The sequence below is a fragment of the Zootoca vivipara genome, chromosome Z2 (assembly GCF_965207765.1).
Source record: "Zootoca vivipara chromosome Z2, rZooViv2.hap1.1, whole genome shotgun sequence".
Taxonomy (NCBI): Eukaryota; Metazoa; Chordata; class Lepidosauria; order Squamata; family Lacertidae; genus Zootoca; species Zootoca vivipara.
The window spans coordinates 14,275,106-14,299,699 of NC_142585.1; positions in this window are offsets into that span (position 1 = coordinate 14,275,106).

A 24,594-nucleotide genomic window follows, 5' to 3' on the forward strand; every position below is an offset into this window, starting at 1 on the left:
CATACCTGTGAATGAGCATGAACCTGTGCACATCATCACCCAGGTACTGGGAGATGAAAAACACTCACATGGCTTCCATTCAGGGACAGGAGAGAATAACAGATTTATTGCTTTGATGTTTCTGTTTTGGGGCTGGGAGGGGGAGAAGCAGTTTTGCCAAATTATCTCCAGGCTTCAGAAAGAAAAGGGTGGAAAGCTGCTGTGATATTTCTGCATGCTCTTTAGTTACACGAGGCTCAATTCTCTTTCATCCTAAAAGCATTCTGAGATAACAGAGTGCTATATTACATCTAAAGACTTTGGATTTATAAAAGGTATCATAGGAGAAGCAACCTCATTCTGAAGATTTATGGGAATGGTCAGCATTTTCCCTTCAAGTATTTAAGGCAAAATTAGCTGCTGTTCCTTGTTGGGCAAATTAAGTTCACCAAAATTGAGCTCTGTTTCAGAAAACCTGCTATTTCCCCACTGCAAAGCAGGTGCTACCTGTGATCTCTAGAATGTATCATGCTATCAGTATTTATTTATGGCACTGTTTCTGTTAGGTGGAATATTTCCTTTCCCAAATAAAGGTGGAGAACAGCTTGGTGCTATTAAGCACCAGACCATTATAGTATAGTATGAGAGTAGCCAATATGGCACCCTCCATATTTTGTTGGACGGCATCTCCCTTCAGCTCCAGCCACCATGGTCAATAGCCTGGGATTCTGAGAGTTGTCGTCCAACATCCAAAGATATTGACTATGCATGGAATAAAGCAGGCATCCCCAAACTGCGGCCCTCCAGATGTTTTGGCCTACAATTCCCATGATCCCTAGCTAACAGGACCAGTGGTCAGGGATGATGGGAATTGTAGTCCAAAACATCTGGAGGGCCGAAGTTTGGGGATGCCTGGAATAAAGCAACTTTTGCTGTTATGGTACTAAAATAAAATCCCATGAAAAGCCAAATATAAAATTATTATGGATAGCTCTCCTATTTTTCCTCTAATAAATGCAGAGTGGCATGCATGTTGACCCAACTCCCCAATTTTATCCTCACAACAACATTGTGAGGTAACTTGGACTGAGAGGAACTGACTGTTCTGAGGTCACGCAGAATCACAGAATTGCAGATCTGTAGAGTTAGAAGGGACCGTGAGGGTCATCTATTCCAAAACCCTGCAATACAGGAATCTTTCACCGAACTTGGGAATTGACTGAACTATTCCCTCCTTGAACAGAAACCATCAGCAAGCTTCATTTCTAGGAGGGAGCTTAGACTTGGTTTCCCCCAATCCAAGCTAAAACCATTAACCACTTACACGGTACACACTTTATACTTACAGTGGTACCTCTGGTTAAGAACTTAATTTGTTCTGGAAGTCCGTTCTTAACCTGAAACTATTCCTAACCTGAAGCACCACTTTAGCTAATGGGGCCTCCGGCTGCCGGCATGCCGCCGGAACACAATTTCTGTTCTCATCCTGAAGCAAAGTTCTTAACCTGGGGTACTATTTCTGGGTTAGCGGAGTTGGTAACCTGAAGCGTTTGTAACCTGAAGTGTTTGTAACCCGAGGTACCACTGTATTCAGCATTTCATGACTAAATGCTGCAACATGGTTGCAGACAGGAATAGAATCCCTTCAACATGCTACATCTGCGTTCAAAAATCTGCACTGGTTGTCAGTTTGCTATCCAACCAAATTCAAGGCTTTACTGTTGGCATATAAAGCCCTTAATGGCTTTGGACAATTTACCTTTCTTCATACACCTCTGTTCCACTGCTTTGATCTGCAGAACATGCACTTTTATAAGTGTCATGTGCTATTTGCTCTGCATTTGCAAGGAATCTCTCATTTTGTGTGGCAGCATCTGTGCTTTGGAATTTCCTGTCTATTGTCATTATGCATGCACCTGCTGAACACTTTTTTTATTTCACAAACCTGCGCAGACATAAAATTTAGTTACTTAAAGGTAAAGGTAAAGGGACCCCTGACCATAAGGTCCAGTTGGGGACGACTCTGGAGTTGTGGCGCTCATCTCGCTCTATAGGCCGAGGGAGCCAGCGTACAGCTTCCGGGTCATGTGGCCAGCATGACAAAGCCGCTTCTGGAGAACCAGACCAGCACACGGAAACACCGTTTACCTTCCTGCTGGAGCGGTACCTATTTATCTACTTGCACTTTGATGTGCTTTCGAACTGCTAGGTTGGCAGCAGCAGGGACCGAGCAACAGGAGCTCACCCCATCGTGGGGATTTGAACCACTGAACTTCTGATCGGCAAGCCCTAGGCTCAGTGGTTTAAGCCACAGCGCCACCCACATCCCATTTAGTTACTTATATTTGTTTTAAAATATCTTTCAGATTTCTGTGTTTTACTGATGAATGTTTTGTGTATACTGTACTTGTTCTTAACTATTTCCCCCACTAATGTTATCTATACCTTGCATAATATGTACACTACTTAAGAGAGTTTTCTGGTTAAATGGTCTATAATTCTTTTTATAAATAAAATAATAATAATTGAGAACCCTGGCTGCCATAGAAATTCTACCCTATTGAAACACTTTCTGCTTCCCACATAACTCCTCAAATGTCCTTCTAATCAGGAACCTTCTAAACAACATTAGATTTTCCCTTTCATCAAAACTTTGTGGCAACACTAATGAGATGACAATCTCTATTTATCTTAAATAAACAGACTTTATAAGCCTGTTCTGGATTGGGTTGTATTACCTCCATAAAGGATCAGATATGTCAAATTTTATTAGTGAAATGGTTTGGGAAACCTTTTGCCAAAACACAGCTATCTTGTTACATGACCACCACATGTGGCAATATGTTCCAACTCTCTTACATCCTCTCCAGCAATGGTTGTCACACCTTTTAGTAATCCTAAACCTTTTAGGTTCCGCTGAGGATATAGATACCGTGTATGGAGTTTTTCATTACCATGACTGAGATGGCTTCATGGGACTTATTTAGCCAAACGTTTTCCCTTTGGATAGTTCTGTATCAAAATCTTCTTCCCAGCATTACTAAAAGTTAAAATCCACAACAGTGCAAGAGAGAATTTTTTTTAAAAAATTGAAAATATATCTGAGTCCAGTATTACAGGATTATACATTAAAGATTCAAAATAGGTTAATGATTTAGTAGCTTAGTTAGTTTTTAAAAAACAAAACTTCCAGTAAGTTAAGCAAATGTAGAATTTGATGAATATGAAACCAATTTGTAGGGAGATTGTGCATTAATTTGGGCACCTGTTAAAGGAAGGACATACACCCAAGAACCATTCATAATTGAGAAGCCCACAGTGCCCTAATGTTTAAAGTGATGGTTTCTGTTGGGATCTTGTAACAAGGGATGCTCCAAATTGGAGTCATGGGGGACAAAGAAGCAGCCAAAATATTTCTCTATTGTTTCCATAAAATCAGGTCCCGTTGTACGGAAGTGTTGGAGATTTCACTAAGAGTCTGAGGGGCAGTATTTTAAGAATGGTTAGATTTCCTTGTTCAGTTTCCATGGTTAAGCAAAGTTGACTGTTCGCTTCCACATATTATATAAAGAATATCCCTAAGGAGGAATGCATTGTAATAACATTTTAATCAAGGAATACCTGCACACCTCTCTCAGTGAGCATAAATAATACACTGTTCTGGAGTCTGGACCTTTTACCTTGATGGATGGAGGTCATAATAAGCTTTTGCCATTTTTTAAGAACCCAATCTTCAATTTGGATAGGGATCGTTTGAAAAAGAAATTAACTTTTTGAAAGTAATATCATCTCAGCAGCTGGAATCCAACCCCACAGAGACATAGATAAATTCATCCAAGTTTTCATTTTAGCTTTAAATTCCATAATTACTGGTTTATTATTATTATTTTTGGAATAATAGTACCTAGATAGTGGAATTGTGAATTAAACAGTTTAAGGCTTGAGATTCTTTGGAGATGCGCTCTTAAGTTAGGATGAGTACATATCCCTAATAACTCTGATCTGATAATGATGTAAGATTACACCTAGTGGTAACCAGCAGAATTGTGCAGCGGAGCTTTAGGATCTCCATCCTTCACTATTGCCAACCATTTCAGAATTGGTGGTGAAGAAAACTGCTTGCACATACAGCATGAAGTGTTTTTATTGCCTCAAGTAACAAGACGATTATTTACACTATATACATAAAGTTAGGAGATGTTTGTGCACCATGAGATATGTACTACATACCAATTAAGCAAAGTGAATCTGGTTTCCTTCTGTATCAAAGAAAGTCTGCAATCAAACAGGAGGTTGTAGTCAAGCTGGTAGCTTGACTCAATATGGAGACTTCAAGGCTGTTGGATGCAACAAACTATAACATAGTTAATAAACACAATCACATAGAATTCTCCCCTTTAGTGAGAAAACTAAAGAGAAACTGAACAGAACTCAGGCAAGGTGGAAGGGCAGAGACAGACCCAAGCACAAATAACTGCCAGTGTTAAATTATACTAATATATAACATTAATTTGGTTTTTCATTCAGTTGTGTCCGACTCTTTGTGACCCCATGGACCAGAGCAAGCCAGGCACTCCTGTCTTCCACTGCCTCCTGCAGTTTGGTCAAACTCATGTTGGTAGCTTCGAGAACACTGCCCAACCATCTTGTCCTCTGTCGTCCCCTTCTCCTTGTGCCCTCCATCTTTCCCAACATCAGGGTCTTTTCCAGGGAGTCTTCTCTTCTCATGAGGTGGCCAAAGTATTGGAGCCTCAGCTTCAGGATCTGTCCTTCCAATGAGCACTCAGGGATGATTTCCTTTAGAACAGATAGGATTGATCTTCTTGCAGTCCATGGGACTCTCAAGAGTCTCCTCCAGCACCATAATTCAAAAGCATCAATTCTTTGGCGATCAGCCTTCTTTATGGTCCAGCTCTCACTTCCATACATCACTACTGGGAAAACCATAGCTTTAACTATATGGACCTTTGTTGGCAAGGTGATGTCTCTGCTTTTTAAGATGCTGTCTAGGTTTGTCATTGCTTTTCTCCCAAGAAGCAGGCGTCTTTTAATTTCGTGACTGCTGTCACCATCTGCAGTGATCATGGAACCCAAGAAAATAAAATCTCTCACTGTCTCCATTTCTTCCCCTTCTATTTGCCAGGATGTGATGGGACCAGTGGCCACGATCTTAGTTTTTTTGATGTTGAGCTTCAGACCATATTTTGTGCTCTCCTCTTTCACCCTCATTAAAAGGTTAATTCCTCCTCACTTTCTGCCATCAAGGTTGTGTCATCTGCATATCTGAGGTTGTTGAAATTTCTTCCAACAATCTTAATTCCGGCTTGGGATTCATTCAGTCCAGCCTTTCACATGTAAGTTAAATAAGCATGCACATGAAAGCTCATACTAATGTCAAACTTAGTTGGTCTCTAAGGTGCTACTGGAAGGAATTTTTTATTTTGTTTTTACGATACTACGTCAGACCAACACTGCTATTTACCTGTAACTTGATTTAGATTGTATCTTACTGGCGCAATGGTTTTTCCTACTTTCTTCAGTTTAAGCTTGAATGTTGTTATAAGGAGCTGATGATCTGAGCCACAGTCAGCTCCAGGTCTTGTTTTTGCTGACCGTATAGAGCTTATCCATCTTTGGCTGCAGAGAATATAATCAATCTGATTTTGATGCTGCCCATCTGGTGATGTCCATGTGTAGAGTCGTCTCTTGTGTCATTGGAAAAGAGTTACAGGTAGGTAGCCGTGTTTGTCTGAGTCAAAGCAAAATAAAAAATTCCTTCAGTAGCACCTTAACTTAGTTGGTCTTTAAGGTGCTACTGAATGAATTTTTTTATTGGAAAAGAGTGTTTGTGATGACCAGCTTGTTCACTTGACAGAACTCTATTAGCCTTTGCCCTGCTTTTTTTTTTTTTTGAACTCCAAGGCCAAACTTGCGAGTTTTTCCTTTTATGTCTTTAGCATTCCAATCCCCAATAATGAGAAGAACATCCTTCTTTGGTGTCATTCCTAGAAGGTGTTGTAAGTCAATCAGTCAATTTCAGATTCTTCAGCACCGGTAGTTGGTGCATAAACTTGGATTACAGTGATGTTAAAAGGTCTGCCTTGGATTCGTATCGAGATCATTCTATCATTTTAGATTGCATCCCAGTACAGCTTTCACCACTCTTTTTTTGACTATGAGGGCCACTCCATTTCTTTTACAGGATTCTTGCCCACAGTAGTAGATATGATGGTCATCCAAACTAAATTCACCCATTCCTGTCCATTTTAGTTCACTGATGCCCAGGATGTCAATATTTATTCTTGCCATCTCATTTTTGACCACATCCAGCTTACCAAGGTTCATGGTTCTTACATTCCAGTTTCCTATGCAATATTTTTCTTTTCAGCATTGGATTTTCCTTCCGCTTCCAGGCATATCCGCAACTGAGCGACCTTTCGGCTTTGGCCCAGCCACTTCCTCAGCTCTTCAGCTTGTTTGGAGGTTCTAGCAGGGGAGCGCAGCTATCGTATACCCTTGACCAAAGAATGGTACACTCCTTCTATCTGGGATGGTCGTCCTCTTCCACCGAGCGCGCAGCTTCGGGAGGGATGCACATGGAGCGGTGAGGGAGGGAGGGGACACCCTCCTAGCCAGCCAGATCAGCCGAATCAACTCTGGCGATCAATGGGGTGACAGATGTCCCAGCCAAATCGCCCTCACATCCTCAGCTCTGAATCTACTTGTACATCTCCTCTGCTCTTCCTCAGTAGCATGTTGGATGCCTTCCGACCTGAGGAGCTCATCTTCCAGTGTCATAACTTTTATATGCCTGTTGTCTTTCTCCATGGAGTTTTCTTGGTAGGGATACTGGAGTGGCTTGCTGGTTACTGCTCCAAGTGGATCACATTCAGTCAAAACTTTCCACTATGATCTGTCCATCTTGGGTGGCCCTGTGCGACATAGCTCATAGTCTCTGAGTTATTCAAGCCCCTTCGCCACGACAAGGCAGTGATCCATGAAGAAGATAACATGATTTGCTATAGTTTAAACCCTGAAACTATGTCATAAGTTCCTGCAGAACTCTGCTAGCAATAGAACCATTGCATTGGCTTCAGAGCAGTGCATGGAAGAATATCAGTTTAGAAAAAAACAAAACAAAAAAGGAAACAGCGAACCACAGTACATCCTCCGAAGGGTGATTACTCTTGGGCATTACGCTTGTCACATTCTATGACCGTGAGCTGAAGCTGTAATAAAAAATATTGCACATTTCAATAACGCTGATGAAGTTTGCTTGATGAACACATGTTCAGTCATAAGTGGCGGCACAAGGGGTCCCTTTGCACTAGCAAAGAGAAAGAAAGGAAGAAAATGTAATTAGCATAACATGCAATTACCATCACATTGTGATGCCAAGTTAGTTAGAGCATAAATGTGTCAGCAGTGACAGTTTACATTAAACCGTTCCTTGCATTCTGATGGAATCATAACTTGATGCTAATGATCGAGCCACCAAAGAAATCCATAAAGTCCCAGTGCTGGTGCATAAAAGTAATCAAAATCTTCACATCACTGCATTTTCTCTCTCTCTCTCTCTTTCTCCAGCTTCAGCTCTTCAGCCCGCACGTGTAAGAGGCTTCCAGGGCTGTGAAGAGAATCTGTAAGATCTGTAAGCTAAGGAGTTCAACCCGAGGAACATTAGGTTCAGAGTAGACACACATCTGTGGCAGGGGTGGGAAAGTTTTCAGTCCCTGAAGTCAGACAAACAGGAAATATTGTCTGTAAGCCGTCTTGAGATCCTGTCAGGGGAAAAAGATGGTGTAAAAATAGATATATATATATAAAATCACCACCACCACCATCATAAAACAGCATTGTGTAATGGTTGCAGTGCTGTTGTAGGAGCTGAGAGACCAGGGTTCAAACCCACATTCAGCCATGAAGCTTACCAGTTGAGCATTTGCCAATCACCAACTCTCTACATAGGGTTTATCGTGAGGATAAAATAAGGAGGGGGAGAACCATGTACACCATATTGAGCTCCTTGGAAGAAAAGTGGAATATAAATGTAATAAATAAATCGCCTAGATTTATAGATATAAATCGCCTAGATTTATAGATTTAGGCTATGATAGCTTACATGTATAAAGATATGCTAAAATAAAATTTTGAGCTTTTTAAAAAATAAAAAATTACACTATAAAACAATTGTATATATTAACTCCAGTTGCTGGTCAAACTGGAGGTAATATACAATTGTTTTATAGTAATACTAGCTGGCTGACCCGGCCACGCGTTGCTGTGGTTTTTTCCTGTGATTCCCCCCCCCCAAATCCTGTCCCGATCCATGACGTATCCTGCCCCTCCTCCCTCCACCCCGGCTCATTCCTGTGTTTCGGTAGGATAGCCTTTCCTCTGTTGTCCCTGGGGAGTGTTGGCCCCTCCCCTATGTATCTCCATACCTTGGCCCCCACCATTGGAGAAGGAACTGTTAGTTTATGGGTTGGGTTTGTTTAATTATTATTTTTAATGTGATAGTACTTGTGGGTAGACAATATTTTTAGTTGTTCCATTTGTTGTGAAGATGTAGAGATTATCTGGTTTGCTGACTCTTGAGCATGCAACATATAGTTGTCCATGTGAGAAGCAATCCGATTCTAGGTATAATCCACAGAATTGTAATGATTGGCCTTGTGATTTGTTGATGGTGATAGCGAATGCTAAGCGAATAGAGAAGCCTTGGTTTGCTGTGGGTTCCCCCCCCCCCCGGCCCGTCAGGGGCCTACATAAAAGAAAACCCTAGTGGAAGCCTTGGTTTGCTGTGGGTTCCCCCCCCCGGCCTGTCAGGGGCCTACATAAAAGAAAACCCTAGTGGAAGCCTTGGTTTGCTGTGGGTTCCCCCCCCCCCGGCCTGTCAGGGGCCTACATAAAAGAAAACCCTAGTGGAAGCCTTGGTTTGCTGTGGGTTCCCCCCGGCCTGTCAGGGGCCTACATAAAAGAAAACCCTAGTGTAAGCCTTGGTTTGCTGTGGGTTCCCCCCCGGCCTGTCAGGGGCCTACATAAAAGAAAAGCGTAGTGGAAGCCTTGGTTTGGTGTGGGTTTCCCCCCGGCCTGTCAGGGGCCTACATAAAAGAAAAGCCTAGTGGTGTTTCCCCCCCCCCTCCTGTAAGGGGCCTACATAAAAGAAAATCCTAGTGGAAGCCTTGGTTTGCTGTGGGTTCCCCCCGGCCTGTCAGGGGCCTACATAAAAGAAAACCCTAGTGGAAGACTTGGTTTGCTGTGGGTTCCCCCCCGGCCTGTCAGGGGCCTACATAAAAGAAAAGCCTAGTGGTGTTCCCCCCCGCCTGTCAGGGGCCTACATAAAAGAAAACCCTAGTGGAAGACTTGGTTTGCTGTGGGTTCCCCCCCCCGGCCTGTCAGGGGCCTACATAAAAGAAAAGCGTAGTGGAAGCCTTGGTTTGCTGTGGGTTCCCCCCCCCAATAGCTGCCAAGTTATCCCTTTTTTAAAGGGATTTTCCCTTATGCTGAATAGGCTTCCTCGCGAGAAAAGGGAAAACTTGGCAGCTATGCCCCCCCCAGCCTGTCAGGGGCCTACATAAAAGAAAAGCCTAGTGGTGTTCCCCCCCCCGGCCTGTCAGGGGCCTACATAAAAGAAAAGCCTAGTGGTGTGATAATGGCCGCTTTGGAGGTTTGATTTGCTTGGTTGATTATGATGTCATTTGTTTGTGGGTGTGGCTTAGATTTCACAGGAAGGGAGGGGGTGGAGGAGGGTACTACGCCACTTGAGGGCGCTGTTTGACTTGGTGGAAAAGCAGGTCTGCACCTGGGCAGGTGTGCGATTTGAGGGATTTTTGCCCCCAACAACACTCTAGGAGTGGCCTGGTTCGTTGTGTCAAAATTTCGGGACGATCGGTCAAGCGGTTACGGAGAAAAGTGTCAAACGGAATTTCATGATTTTTACATTTATATATATATAGATATATTGTTTTATTGGTATAGTTTTATACCAATTTGATTGATTGGTTGGTTGGTTGGTTGGTTGGTTGAGTGAATTTATATACCACCCTATGCCCAGGGGTCTTGGGGTGGTGAGTGTGTGTGTGTGTGTGTGTGTGTGTGTGTGTGTGTGTGTTTATAAAAGTCTCTCTTACATCATGGATGTTGGCAAGTCAATTTTTAAATGGCTAAATAATATTAGAATTGCAGTTTTCATAGATCATTTACAGGACTTCACATCCTTTCTCTGTGCAATTGTTACAAAAGCCTTGGAATGATTATTCCCATATTGCCAAAGGAGCCAGGCTGAGAGAGAACAATATGCCTAAGGCCCCTCTTACACCTTAAGTCAAGTTAAGATGGATGTCTCCATGCTGGCTCTTACTCAGGTGCAAACCTCAATGGGAATCTATGTGCTCACAACTTCTTTTCTTCTTCTTTGGCGATCACTCGTAGCCAAGTAAGATTGTCTTCCATAAACACGGTTTTAACAATGGGTCCGTAAGTGACTGTGGAGGCCAATTCTGGATCCACACGTCCTTCCACAGTGGGGACATTGGTTTCAAGGTGGGAGTTGATCACAGTGTGGATTTGCCAAGCGTGCCTTCCTCTTAGCATGTTTCTCCCTTGCATCCTGAGATCGAGTTTCTTCAAAGCCCATGACACCTTTGGTAAAGGCTGTTTTCCAACTGGAACGCTCGCAGGCCACAACAGCAGGGTAAGGAATGGGAGATGATTGACTGATGATGTCTCCCGGAAGGGCTTTTATTTGTAAAATTTGTCAAAGAGGCCTTCTTAAGTCTTTGCTCCTGGTCTCTGGCTTGGTGATTGGCTATTGTCTGAGTACCCATTTACAAGTAATCACTCCTAGGGGAGATATATTTAGCTTGCATTTCTAGCATAATATTCTGAAAACAAATCAACACAGGCGAAAATTGCAAAATCTATTGTCATTTTCCATTTCAAAATGGCTTCAAATCAATCTAAATGCAATATGTTTTAGGATAAGTATGATTTCCCTATCCTGGGATATGGCCACTGTTTACCAGCTAACTGTCAAATTTGGCTTCAGACTAATGTTTCTGATCACTGAACATCTTTTTTATGTTGCCATTGAGGGTTTATTTCTTATCATAAGATCAAATAAAACCTGTATTTCTTTCCAGAAACCTGTTGTCAGGACCTGACTTTAGGAACATGGTAAGCTGCCTTACATCAGATCAGACCATTTATTCAGCTAGCTCCATAGGGTCTGCACAGAATTAAAGATGGGGCTTTGTCTGAGCCTTACCTAGAGATGGCTGGGATTGAACCTGGGAACTTCAGCATGCAAAGCAGTTGTTCTACCACTGAGCCTTTCCCCTGAAAGGACTTACAGAGAAATAGAGTCAAGAGTCTCTGAGCCCAAGGTCCTACAAAGAGCTTCACAAGCCAAATTCCAAGCTGGGTTTCTGATTGTACAAAGCATTTTTTTCATTACTTAATCCTTCTTCACTTGAACACTGACCTTCAAGTGACAAGAGTGACAATACAGGGATCCCAGTCATGTAATGGCTTCTGACTGCATTCAGCCAAGCATGTATCATACTTTATCATACAATGCACAATACACTCTAGTCTGAGAGTTGACAGCATAGGTGCCAACTCCCTGGGGCCCTGGGTGCCTGAGCACGCACAAAATTACCCATGAAAGTGCAGGGCATGCACAAATTTCTGCACGAGGGCCATGCCTCGGGCACCCATGGTCACAGAGCCAAGCTGGGACTCCTGATTGGCAGTGGGGCTAGCAGTCACTTGGACATTGGGGCAGGGTTCGTGTTGTGCCACTGTCCCTACATGCTTTTAACCCCCCTGTTACTAAAGAGGGCTTTCCACTCTTAGTGAAGCAATTGAATTAAGAACATAGTAGTTTGCTGCCTCAAGCCAATGGCACATGTAGTCCAGGATCCTGTTCTCACAGTGGCCAGCCAGATGATCATGGGAAGCCCACAGGCAGGACCAGAGCACAGCAGCACTCATCCCTCCTGCTGTTTCCATTGACAGGTATTCATAACAATTACTGCCTCCAACAGTGGAGATAGAACCTAGCCATTTGGAGGGGGGTTATATTTTGCAACATTTTATTGATGCCATAATGGTGCATTAGTGGATGAGCTAAAGAAAGTGTTGAAAAACACATTTATGAAGAAGCCTTTTTATTGCGTATAGTGAGAAAAGAAATTCCCCAAAATGATGTTACTTTCTTTCTTTCTGGATTACATTTTCCAGGGTTGAGATTTTAAACATCAGAGCAGCCTTTTTGTGTACTTACGCTCCAATCTTAAGGAAAATTGTGAAGACGTTTTGGATGAAGGAGTTGTAGATCCTTGCAGGATCTGGATATGACGTCAAAAAAGTGCTAGTGCTTTAAGCTACAAAGGCAAGGAATGAGATCAGCTTTACCATCTATATACCTCTCAAATATTCACACATTTGACAATAAAATGGATGATCTGCACCTTATTGATCAAGAAAACTCAAGGAAACTCCAATATGCTAAAGAGGAGGGTTCGAGGAAAGGAGACAGAAATTTGTACAACCAAGCTAGGAGCGCACTGATGAAGGATATTATAGCGGCAAAATGAACCTATGATTCAGACTCAATTCTCAAACATGTCTTGGCTACTCTTTGGAAGAATTTACAGAACATTTCTGAATATAAGAGAACATCTTCTTTTGCTGAATATAAGAGAACATCTTCTTCTGCTCTGGAGAGTCAAAAATTGGCAAACGACCTGAATCAGTTTTATAGCAAAGTCAAGCATTATCAACTAGAGCAATTCACTCGGCGCCAGAGGCACCAACAACCACCTCAACCTGTTCTGAAGTCACTGCAGGGACAGAAGGCAAAAGCTCCAGGCGCTTGAAATAGTGTTCTGCGCACTCTGATCCTCACACAGATATTTAACAGATATTTTGTATAAAGTATGTTTACATTGTAAAATTAGCCAAAGCAAATTCCAAGTATGTAAGTACTTGGTGAATAAATTACTATTCTATTCTATTCTATTCTATTCTATTCTGCATGCCACAACAGCAGCTAGAATTTTGATAGCCAAGAATTGGAAGACCCAGGAATTACCAACAGTTGAAGAATGGCAGATGAAAATGATGGACTACATGGAACTGGCTGAACTGACCGGGAGAATCCGCGACCAGAGAGAAGAGTTGGTGGAATAAGATTGGAAGAAATTTAAAGAATATTTAAAGAAATATTGCAATATTTGATAGTTTGAGATAGATTTGGAGGTAGTATAGGCTGTAGTTTAAAAAAAATTATAGTAGGGTTAAATATATTATGAAGGAATGATTTAGAGAGTGAATAAATAAAAGATAGGTAAAGTAAGATTTATAGTATGATTTAGAGATATAAGTTAGAAGTTGCTAAAGTTGAATTGTAATGAATTGTAATGAAGCGAATTGTAATAAAGTTGAATTGTAATTGCTATTTTTTGCTTTTGTGTGTATCGTATTGTGTTTTATTTGTCTATGTTTGTTATAAAATGAATAAAAAATGTTTGGGGGGAAATGGTGCATTAGTGGAGGGGATAGATACAGGACCATCCACATATTGTGTTATTGCTGTCTGGAGGCTCACTCTGTAGCACTACAGAACCAGGATAAATGGGACATTTGTGGTATAAAAAGTTGCAGGGTTTTAGGACATGCATGGGACATGCACAGATCGGAAATGAAGCAGTATTTCCACCCCAACTTGTCTGAAGGCACAAAGAGAGATTGTGTATAACTACCTTGATACTGTCATGAGCACAGATCATCATGAATGAAAAAAAAGGGATGTCTGGAGGAGCCTTTAATGGCCTAAGCCATTGGGCACCACTTTCATAATATTTTGGATCATTTAAAAGTTGTCCACTTACATACACTTACTTCAACTGTGTATGTGTGTGCGCGCACACACCATTAAGTGAGAAATGAATGTGTGAGATGAACATTAATTGCTGTTACTAGAAGTGAGGAGGAAATATAAAAACATCCACCAGAACTTCTTTTTTGAAATGATGTAAAGTAATATTTTGCATAAATTTAATTATAAAAATCACAGACACCAGCAAACCTTTTAATTGGGCTAAGGGAGGGGGGATAATCAAGTCTGAAAGTTTATATTTACCAAGTGTCCATGAAAGAGATGCCACAGTGTCTGTAAATCTAAAAATAATAGTAGCTTTGAAATATGTGATAAACAAGAAAGCCGTATGCTTATTGCCCAATTTTAGTTCTCTTCACAAGTTTACTTTGGAAAGTGCAAAATACAGAGAAAATGTTTTGTATGTTGTTGTATTTAAAGAGCTACTATTAAAAATTAAAACAATCCATCTCTACCTTTATCCATATTTAGAACTGGGCAAAATAACTGTAGAGATATAATAGCCAGATTACCACTTAGATCAGAGCTGAGGACCACCACCAGCTGACAATCAAATGCCAGGCTTCTGATATAGTGGTATCAACTCAGGCGAATTCCCTTCCCTGTTCAGGGGCAGCCAATGGCTGATCTAAAGGTAAAGGTAAAGGGACCCCTGACCATTAGGTCTAGTCGTGACTGACTCTGGGGTTGCGGCGCTCCTCTTACGTTATTGGTCAAGGGAGCTGGCGTACAGCTTCCGGGTCATGTGGCCAGCATGACAAAGCTGCTTCTGGCGAACCAGAGCAACGCACGGAAACGCCGTTTACCTTCCCGCCGGAACGGTCCCTATTTATCTACTTGCACTTTGATGTGCTTTCAAACTGCTAGGTGGGCAGGAGCTGGGACCGAGCAACGGGAGCTCACTCCGATGCAGGGATCCGAACCGCCGACCTTCTGATCAGCAAGCCCTAAACTATGTGGTTTAACCCACAGCGCCACCTGGGCAGATCTAGGCAGATGGAATAAATTGTGCTAGAACTCAGGAACCTTCTATTGTTCTGTGAACGTTCTATTCAATAGCTCTAATCATTCATTACACAGGAGACAGATTGGAGGGTCTTCATGGTCTTAATTTTGGAAACCCAGAATACACTCAATTTTAGAAACATATGGAACATACTGGTGGCTATTGGAGTTTGTTTTGCATGCAAAGACTCTAGGGAAGAGGATCCCAGAGGAAATTCATTGTTATCCCCTGCAGTCCTGGAAATAAATGGTCATTTTCCATCCATTTTGCCTTATGCCATTGGCCTGCATCAGGATCTTGAGCCTTAAAAGTGTCTAATGGTGGAAAAGTCACAGCTTTCCCCATGGAGAATTCTCAGGCACCCTCCCAAATTATTATGCAGTGTTGAACCTGGTGTGCAAACATTCCCTTGCTTGGTAGAGTGTGGGCCAAGCTGACTAAAGCTGGGAACCCCCAGCCTATGTGCTTCATCTGATCTGACAAGCCATGTTACACATTTGCCAGCCTCTCTTCTTCTGCAATACAAAAGTGACATCTTTGGGAACCACCAAACGGAAGCCATTGGAGAAACTGTGAAGATGGGAAGAAAATGCCTGAAATGAAGGAATGAGTTTTACATCTCACCCAGGAAGCAGCAAGACTGCATGTCACCCTAATTTTTTCAAGCAATGAGTGCCAAAACCACAGTCTTGCTTCCAATGCACTCTTTCCCCCTTTTTTTGGAGGATGACAGCTTCCAACTCATGAGGAATGAGCCTTTTTGAAAGCCACAAGCACAGAAATAGAAATGACCTTTAATACTACTGTCATCCAGCACCCTGAAGAGTAGCATGCAGACCTTATATCTAACCCACTCTCCCTGTGCTAACAGAACACTAATGTTCTCCTAAGCTTCTTTCTGGCTGGGGAAAAGGTGCTGCATTTTGGGCTAATTGAACTTTTGTTAAGGTTGGAATAGCCTTGCTTGCATAATATAGTGAGTTTCAATAGTTGGTTTGGAAGCCCCCATGTATTGATTTCCTGTGAGTACAATGATGTTTGGTAAGCCAGGGCACAACCTCTGGGAAAGTCTAGACAGAAGAGATCAGAAGGATGTTGGGAGATAATGCTAATAGTTCAAGCAAAGGGTAATGGAAATGGATGTTGAAGCATAACCTGTGGAAGAGCATTCCTTCCACATATATGCTCTCACAATTGCCTAGAATGTGGAAGGCATCTGAAATAACTTGAAACAAAAGGTTTGTGTCCCTTTTGTAAAAGTGTAGGAATATAGGAATGTGCCTTATACTAAGTCAGACCATTGGTCCCAACTCTGATGGGTAGTGAGTCTCCAAGGTTTCAGACAAGGGGCATTCCCAGCCCTACTTGGAGATGCCGAGAAACTTCTTTCTCTATTCCACACCAGACATCATCTATGATATCAGGTACAGGGCAAGTGGGCAGGCCTTGGCCACAGCAGTCTTATGGGCCAAATGGTGAGGCCTGGTTGGCCTAATTAAGCCAGTGGGCCTGAGGTTCCCCAACACAATCCAGAAAATAGTTATTTCACTCTAGCTTCCTCTTCACCATATTGGGTAGGAAATTTTAATCATTGCTGTTACTTCATCCATTGGCAAAAAAACCTCAAAGGCAGGAGCTGGCTAGTTTCCCCCCAAAATGAATGAGAGGAACAATGCCCACATATTTTGCCTTAAATATTTGCTTCTATTTACAGTGGTGCCTTGGTTCTCGAACTTAATCCATTCTGGGAGTCTGTTTGACTCCCGGAACTGCTCGAAAACCAAGGTGCAGCTTCCATTTGGCTGCAGGAGCTCCCTACAGTAAAGTGGATGCCACATCGGACGTTTGACTTCCAAAAAATGTTTGCAAACCAGAACACTTACTTCCGGTTTGCAGCATTCTAGAGCTGATTTGTTCGGGAGCCAAGCCGTTAGAACCAAGGTACCACTGTACTTTTTTTCTTTATTTGTTATAGATACAACTTGCAATCTAGGGATTATGATTCACCTAAAGAGAGAAAAAATGCCTTCTTGTACCCTCCCCAATGGATAGTCATAATCATCTCCCCAGCAATCTCTAATTGCAAGTCTATTGGATAATATTCTGCACTATTTCATTCTATTCTGTAATGGAGACATCCTGCATTAGCCATTGCAACCTGGCCCATGAATGAAAGGCTCTTCATAGGCAAACTGGAACACAAGACTATGTGCATATGTTTAAGAAATGATTGTATAAATCAATCATCGGCTGTGTTTTGCAAAGTCTAGACTTCAGCATGGCCAAGAGGCAATTATGGTTATTAATACTTTACGAAGCTTGAAACAAAAATCAAGGTTCAGAGTAAAGAGAGAACACCCACCCTCAGAATGGTCACAAATTAATAAGTTAAAAGAGAGGCTTTATTATATGTCCAATCATCATAAAAACCTCATCCAGTCAGCAAAGGTGGTCTTGGCGCCATTCAGAGAGACAATCATTCTGTTTGCCTAAGTCATATATCTGATTCAAAATCCTTTAGGGATCAGAGAGAAATTAAGTTCAGCTCACATTTAATACGAAACTACCTGGTTCATACTTCCTGAAACCTGCAAAATGAAGCGGTTATCCTTTGAAATTCATACTTCTCTGAACTTTCCAATGCAGTTCCTCAACCAAATTACATTAAACATTTTTATAATATGGAAGCATGTGGTTAAAATAGGGATATTGGTGTAAATAGCACAGGGGAAATCACAGGTTAAAATATGTATATCAGGAGAAACAGCACATGGGCTATAAGTCCTGGCAGACAAAAATCTCTACTTTTGGCTGCACACATTGATGTGGTTTTTCTTTTTTTGAAAAATGAAAACTTTTAGGAAAAAACACAAAGATGAGCACTGAAGCAGAGCTATAAATCAATCAACAAGGAAGCTGTATGTGGTTTCTGAAAAACACTCATCATGCATCAGGTAATGGGACAGAGCTTTGCTTTGCTTGATGTTCAGGATCCAGTAATTGTTACGTGCTGTACATCTTGTTGACAGTAAATGGCAAGAAAAACCCTCAGCTCACTCGAGCACCATCATCAGAAATACAAGTGCAGAGGCCTTACTTGTAATCTGCCATCCAGGTGATCTCATGACAAGTTACTTTCTCTCTTTCAGAGAAAATTGCCATTTCACTGATTACAGACAAAATGTCTAGTTAAAATGGAGACCATGGTATGTCAAGAATACAACAGTGTACCATCTAATGTGAGCAGAAGATCAATCTGTGTGGTATATTTAAAGAAAATAGAGTGTTGCATTGTCAAATCCATGTATTTCAGAATCTACATTCATACATCACAGACAAGTGGGGGTAGGGTAGAAATTTGTCTGTTTTGCATGCTAATACAAACTGTATTAATTTGCCAATTTTGGACCAACACAACTATCTTTCAAAATTTGTACCTTCATAATTTTGTAATGAAATTCCACCCAAAAATGTGTATAATTTGGCAAGATTGCAGTGAAAACTGCAGATGTGCAAAGGAGAAATGTACATCCAAGAAATCTATGCAATTTTTTGGGCAGACTAAAAAACAAGCAAGCAAGCAAGCAAAAAGCAATTTGCAAACTTATGTGGAAATGGAGCAAACTTTAAGATTGGAAAAACTGGAAAGCTAACATTGACTCATTTGGATTTGATACCCCGCTTTATCACTACCCTAAGGAGTCTCAAAGTGGCTAACATTCTCTTTTCCCTTCCTCCCCCACAACAAACACTCTGTGAGGTGAGTGGGGCCGAGAGACTTCAAAGAAGTGTGACTAGCCCAAGGTCACCCAGCAGCTGCATGTGGAGGAGCAGGGACGCGAACCCGGTTCCCCAGATTATGAGTCTATCTCTCTTAACCACTACACCACACTGGCTTTGTCCAAGCAAACATCCTAAGGCTGTATTGTGCTACTGATGAAGTGTCTTCCAGCAATCTGATCCTCAGCAAGAAACGGTGGATGTTGGTATTTATTAAATACTAGCGAGGTATTCACCAAATATCAAGGCTGTTTAACACTTGTAGCACAGGCCAGCTTACCAGCTAGGAATTTCCAACAGAAAATGGACTAGTGCACTGATGTTGGATGATGTCAAGAGATCCCAGAGAATTCTGAAGAAAACTGAAATGGAAGTGGACCCTGATGATATTCACTTATTCACCCTATATCTGGAATAGCAGTCAGCAATATTACTGACATTCCCTAGGGCTGTGCATAGCCCCTGAGGTTCACCCTGTGTCTATGATTTGGATCATCTAGTCAGGCCAACCTGCCCTAGGATAATTTGACAAATCTCTCCCCCCCCCCCAACTAAGAGCAAGAAGAATCAATTATGTGGGGTGTTCCTTTGTACTTTGCAGGGAAGCCACTTGTGAAGGATCATCCTGCACCTTGTGTAGGCATTGATCCCATGGGGTGCTATCTCATAAGATTTTTTGAGGTAGGGTAATTTCTTCTGTTTTCAACCCATGATGGAAGACTTTTGTTCATCTGTCAAAAGATGTAGCAATATAGCAACAAAATGCTTTGGATCTATACAGCCAAATGAAAGAAATTAAGTAAAAACAAATTTAGCCTGTTCCTAAAGCAAACTATGAAGAAGCAATATTTGATTCTATGCAGGGATAAGTCCATTTATGGACACAAAATTAAAAGCAGGGTACCTGAGCACTAGATCATTGAAGATACCTTTAACTGGCTTCATTTCAATGTATAATTGATTGGACATTTCAAACAAGCCAGCATAAATTATAAATAACATGAACTGTGTATAAATAATCCAGTATCCTCCAAAGCAAGTGATCCTCCGATGGTCTATGGGTTAGATCTGTGCTCCAGGAATATATTGCATACCAGGTGTGTGAATCTTTGATGCATGCCAGAAGGTTTCATTACTTTAAAACCTCACATCCTTTCTAAACAACTTTTTGACAAAGGACATAAGAATTGTAGCCCAGTGACCCACACTAGTATCTGTCTCCTGGTATCCTTGACATTTCAGCCCAGCAAACAGGTTCAAAAGGCCCCAAAAGCACAGGACATCTTTCTTTTGCTACCCTTTATGCAGGCTGTGTACCTGAACACACACAAATCCTACCCACACAATCTTACCTGATTGGCAGGATCCAAACCTCTGAAGGTTTGTCACTTCCCAAACCATCTTGCCTATGTCTAAAGATCTTCTGTGGCGGCTCTGCTCCATTATCATATTAAGTTACAGGGAACCAGGCAGAGGGCCTTCCGCTCTGTGGAACACCCTCTCACCAGATGTCAAAGAGAAAAACAACTACCAGACTTTTAGAAGACATCTGAAGGCAGCCCTGTTTAGGGAAGTTTTTAATGACTGATGTTTTAATGTATTTTTAATCTTTTGTTAGAAGCTGTCCAGAGTGGCTGGGGAAACCCAGCCAGATGGATGGGGTATAATTATTATTATTATTATTATTATTATTATTATTATTATTATTACTATTATTACTATTATTACTATTATTATCATTATCATTCCCTAACATTTACCTTCCCTGAAATGTCTACTCATTTGTTCTGGTATGCTACATCATCTGAGTCACCTCAGATATTTGAAGACAGCTACCATGCTTCTCCTTGAACTTCTGTTCTCCAAAATTCTGGTTTCCACGTTCCTCAGCATACTGGCTACCCTCCTCTGATCCAGATAATTATTCCCTTATCTGGACCTTGTACAGAGTATTACTCAATAAGCTCTCCACAACAAGAAAACAGAGTTCCAAAGTTTAACTGCAAACTGTATTTAAATGTGTTCCAAAAAAGGGATTGCAAATACAAATCAACACATTGTTCTTAAACAACTAGCAATGCAGTCCATTTTTATTTAGATTCTTACTTGTTAATATATAGTCAAAGAACTATTCTCTCTCGAGTCCTAGAGAAAGAATTCTGGTGTACTCTGAGAGGCATCCAGATTCCCAGGATGAATCATCAATTAACATAAAAGTTGAAACAAAGACTTCTCCCATTTGTTGCAGCTCTACAGCTGCACAAGCATCCTTTTTTGCACTTGCTACAGTTCTCTGCAAATCAGACATTTGGTAAATGCAAACCTCCACCAGCTTTCATACACAATGCACATAAACATAGCATTTTATGCACTTTAAACTTATACCTTTTACACTGAGCACAGTACTTAAGGTGTGGCCTGAATCATTCAGAGTGTGCAGTTCTGTGAATGCTTGAGATTTTCAGGAGAAGCAGACAGTGTCCAGTCATAAGTCCAAGTAGAACAGAGATAATACAAGACTTTGGATAATTACAAGAGGCCCTTCTAAAAGAGGCAGAAGAAACAACACCAAGAGCCAACATCAAGAACACAATAAGCTTCCTTCTTTCACCTCAGACCATTGGTCCATCTAGCAGGTAATGCATCTCCAATGTGCCAGGCAAGAGACTTTCCCAACTGTAGGAGCCAATTCCTAGGGACTGAGCTCCCTTCACTTCTCAATAAAATGTTTGAGCCCCACCACCCATGATGGGCATTGCCATTCAAATGGTGTGCATGCATGGTGTATTATGATCAGTCATGGGGGGTGGGGCATACCGTATTTTTCCGTGTATAAGACTAGGTTTTTTCCCTTTAAAATAATGTCAAAAATTAGGGGGCGTCGTATACTCTGGCCCATCTCCCCCCCCCCCATTTTCTGGTACTTGCTCCATTCACGCCCCTGTTCCCAACCCTGCATGAAGGTGCTTTACAAGGCCTTATGCAGGCTGACCCATGCTGAAATGTGAGAGGCTCCATCTTCCTAGAGGAGCTTAGACTCTTAAATAATATTTACAATGCCAAAATAATAATGACATAAACAATTCAATATGTAATTCTATTATATGTCATTATTATTTTGGCATTGTAAATATCATTTAAGACTTCCAATCATTTAAGTATTGGAAGGTGTTGAATTTTTTGAACATTACTGTCAATGAATTTTTGAAGACCACATCTCTTGGAAAGTGGTATTCCTAGAGGAGCTGGCTGGCTGGTTAAAGGGTCATCATCTTGTAACTTTTGGCTTCTGTAATAAAACTTTAGGTAGATAGATAGATAGATAGATATAGATATAGATATAGATATAGATATAGATATAGATATAGATATAGATATAGATATAGATATAGATATAGATATAGATAGATGATAGATAGATGCCTTATCTATCTTGATGGGAGCCATCAGTGGATTTAGCACTTTTGGTGTATTGCAGTAGATGAAGTGAACTGGGTGAAAAGAAGAACTGAGTTCTCATGGACAAACCTCCTTACAGATTCTCCCCATTTCTCCTTTCACTTGTTTACTGAAGTTATTCCACTGAAAACAAAGTGCTCAGCTATGTATGAAAAATGTCCCTCTGAAACACATTTCTTCATTCTTTTTTCAGCTTGCAATGTTTTTTATGCCCCCACCTCCATTGTTGTGCAGTAGTTGTTGTTTCTTTAGAGGGGGGAACACTGATATGTGTCTAAATATGTCTTCTGGTTTAAGGCGTTCCTATCAGAGATTATAGACTGTCTACTTTAATTGTTTCAGGAGCTCTCAACCCAAGCAGAAAGGCGGTTAAGTGGGTAGTATTAAATTCCCCATGCAAAGGTCACTTTCTCTTTCACATGGATGCCCTCCTTTGTTGAAATATGTATACACAAATATGACTACTTAAAACAAGAGCTGTCATCCCTGCTGTTTTTAAGGCAGTGCAGGAGAAAAAGGTGAAAGACCCTCAAACTATATCAAGCACATACCGAAAACTACAAAGTGAGCAACTTGATTAATACATGTCAAATGCATGTATAAAAGAAGGTGGAATTAAATGGCATCCTTCCATCACTTACCACCACAACCCTTTTCAAAAATAAAGGCACTGGAGAAAGAGTTTCCACAGTTTTTTTTATCATACACTACTATTTGATCTTTTTTGAGAACCATAGTTATTTAAGACACATATATCCCAACTTTTCTCCAATGAGCTTACAATGCCATGCATAGTTCTCACCACTGTCCAACTGAGTTTAGGGAACCCAACACAATGGAAAACACACCAGAGTTGCCGTCAGAGTCTCTGACCTGGATGATACTAAGAATCATAACTTCCTGTCTCCATCACAGTTTCCTTGTAGTACTGGTATGAATTGCTAAACTTTAAACTTTTGTTTTCTATCCATTCCTCATTTTTTTTCATTCTTTAGTTCAGTTCTCCACATTTCTACATCATTTTCTTTTAAAGAAGTCATAGTGGAAATTCAACACTAAACTATTAATTTCCCCTAATATACATATTTGTGTGCAACTTTGCCTAATGTACACCTTCTTTTAAAACATTTATTCATGGAAGAAATGCATTGATGTTGGCTCTGTAACCAATAAAGTTGTGACCTATTTTATCCCATTAACCTAAATGTGTGTGTGTGTGTGTGTGTGTGTGTGTGTGTGTGTGTGTGTTTATTATCTAAGGGGGCTGTGGGGGCCGGGGCCTCAGCACACAAGTCCATCCTCAAATGTGAACTGAATTTCTTCCCCACCCCTGAGTGCTGGACACTTCAAGTAATCTACTACTGATGGCTAGCAGACATTATACCTATGCTCTGCCTCCATTTTTTTTAAGGGACCCCTGACCATTAGGTCCAGTCATGACCGACTCCAGGGTTGCGGCGCTCATCTCGTGTTATTGGCCGAGGGAGCCGGCATACAGCTTCCAGGTCATGTGGCCAGCATGACAAAGCCACTTCTGACGAACCAGAGCAGTGCACGGAAACACTGTTTACCTTCCCGCCAGAGCGGTACCTATTTATTTATCTACTTGCACTTTGACGTGGTTTCAAACTGCTAGGTGGGCAGGAGCTGGGACCGAACAACGGTAGCTCACCCCATTGTGGGGATTCAAACCACCGACCTTCCGATCGGCAAGCCCTAGGCTCTGTGGTTTAGAACACAGCACCACCTGCATCATTATTATTAGTAGTAGTAAGTAAAAAGGTAAATGACACCTGGACAGTTAAGTCCAGTCAAAGGCGACTATGGGGTGTGGCGCTCATCTCACTTTCAGGACGTGGTCTAGACCACTGAGCCCCTTGGGCTTGCTGATTGAAAGGTCAGTGCTTCAAATCTGCATGATGGGGTGAGCTCCCATTGCTCTGTCCCAGCTTCTGCCAACCTAGCAGTTAAAAAGCACACCAGTGCAAGTAAATGAATCAGTATCACTGTGTTAGGAAGGTAAATGGCATTTCTGTGCACTCTGGCATGTGTCATGATGTTCTGTTATGCCAGAAGCAGTTTAGTCCTGCTGGCCACATGACCCGGAAAGCTGTCTGTGAACAAACACCGGCTCCCACTGCCTGAAAGCGAGATGAGCACCACAACTTCCTAGTCGCCTTTGATGGGACTTAACCATCCTGGGGTCATTTACCTTTTACCTAGTAGTAGTAGTAGTAGTAGTAGTAGTAAAATGTAGAGTGGGTAGTCTACTACATAATATTAATTTGGTTGGTGGTTTCAATCCACTGCTTAACAAATTCATAGCATGGTCTGCCTGCTTCGAAGCCATGCCCTGAAAACACAAAAAAGATGGTCCAACATTTGTTGATGTGTGAAACCGAGACATTTGTTGCTGTGCTTGCTCAGTTCCTTGGCTACAGTTGTATTTTATGTGCCGGCCAAC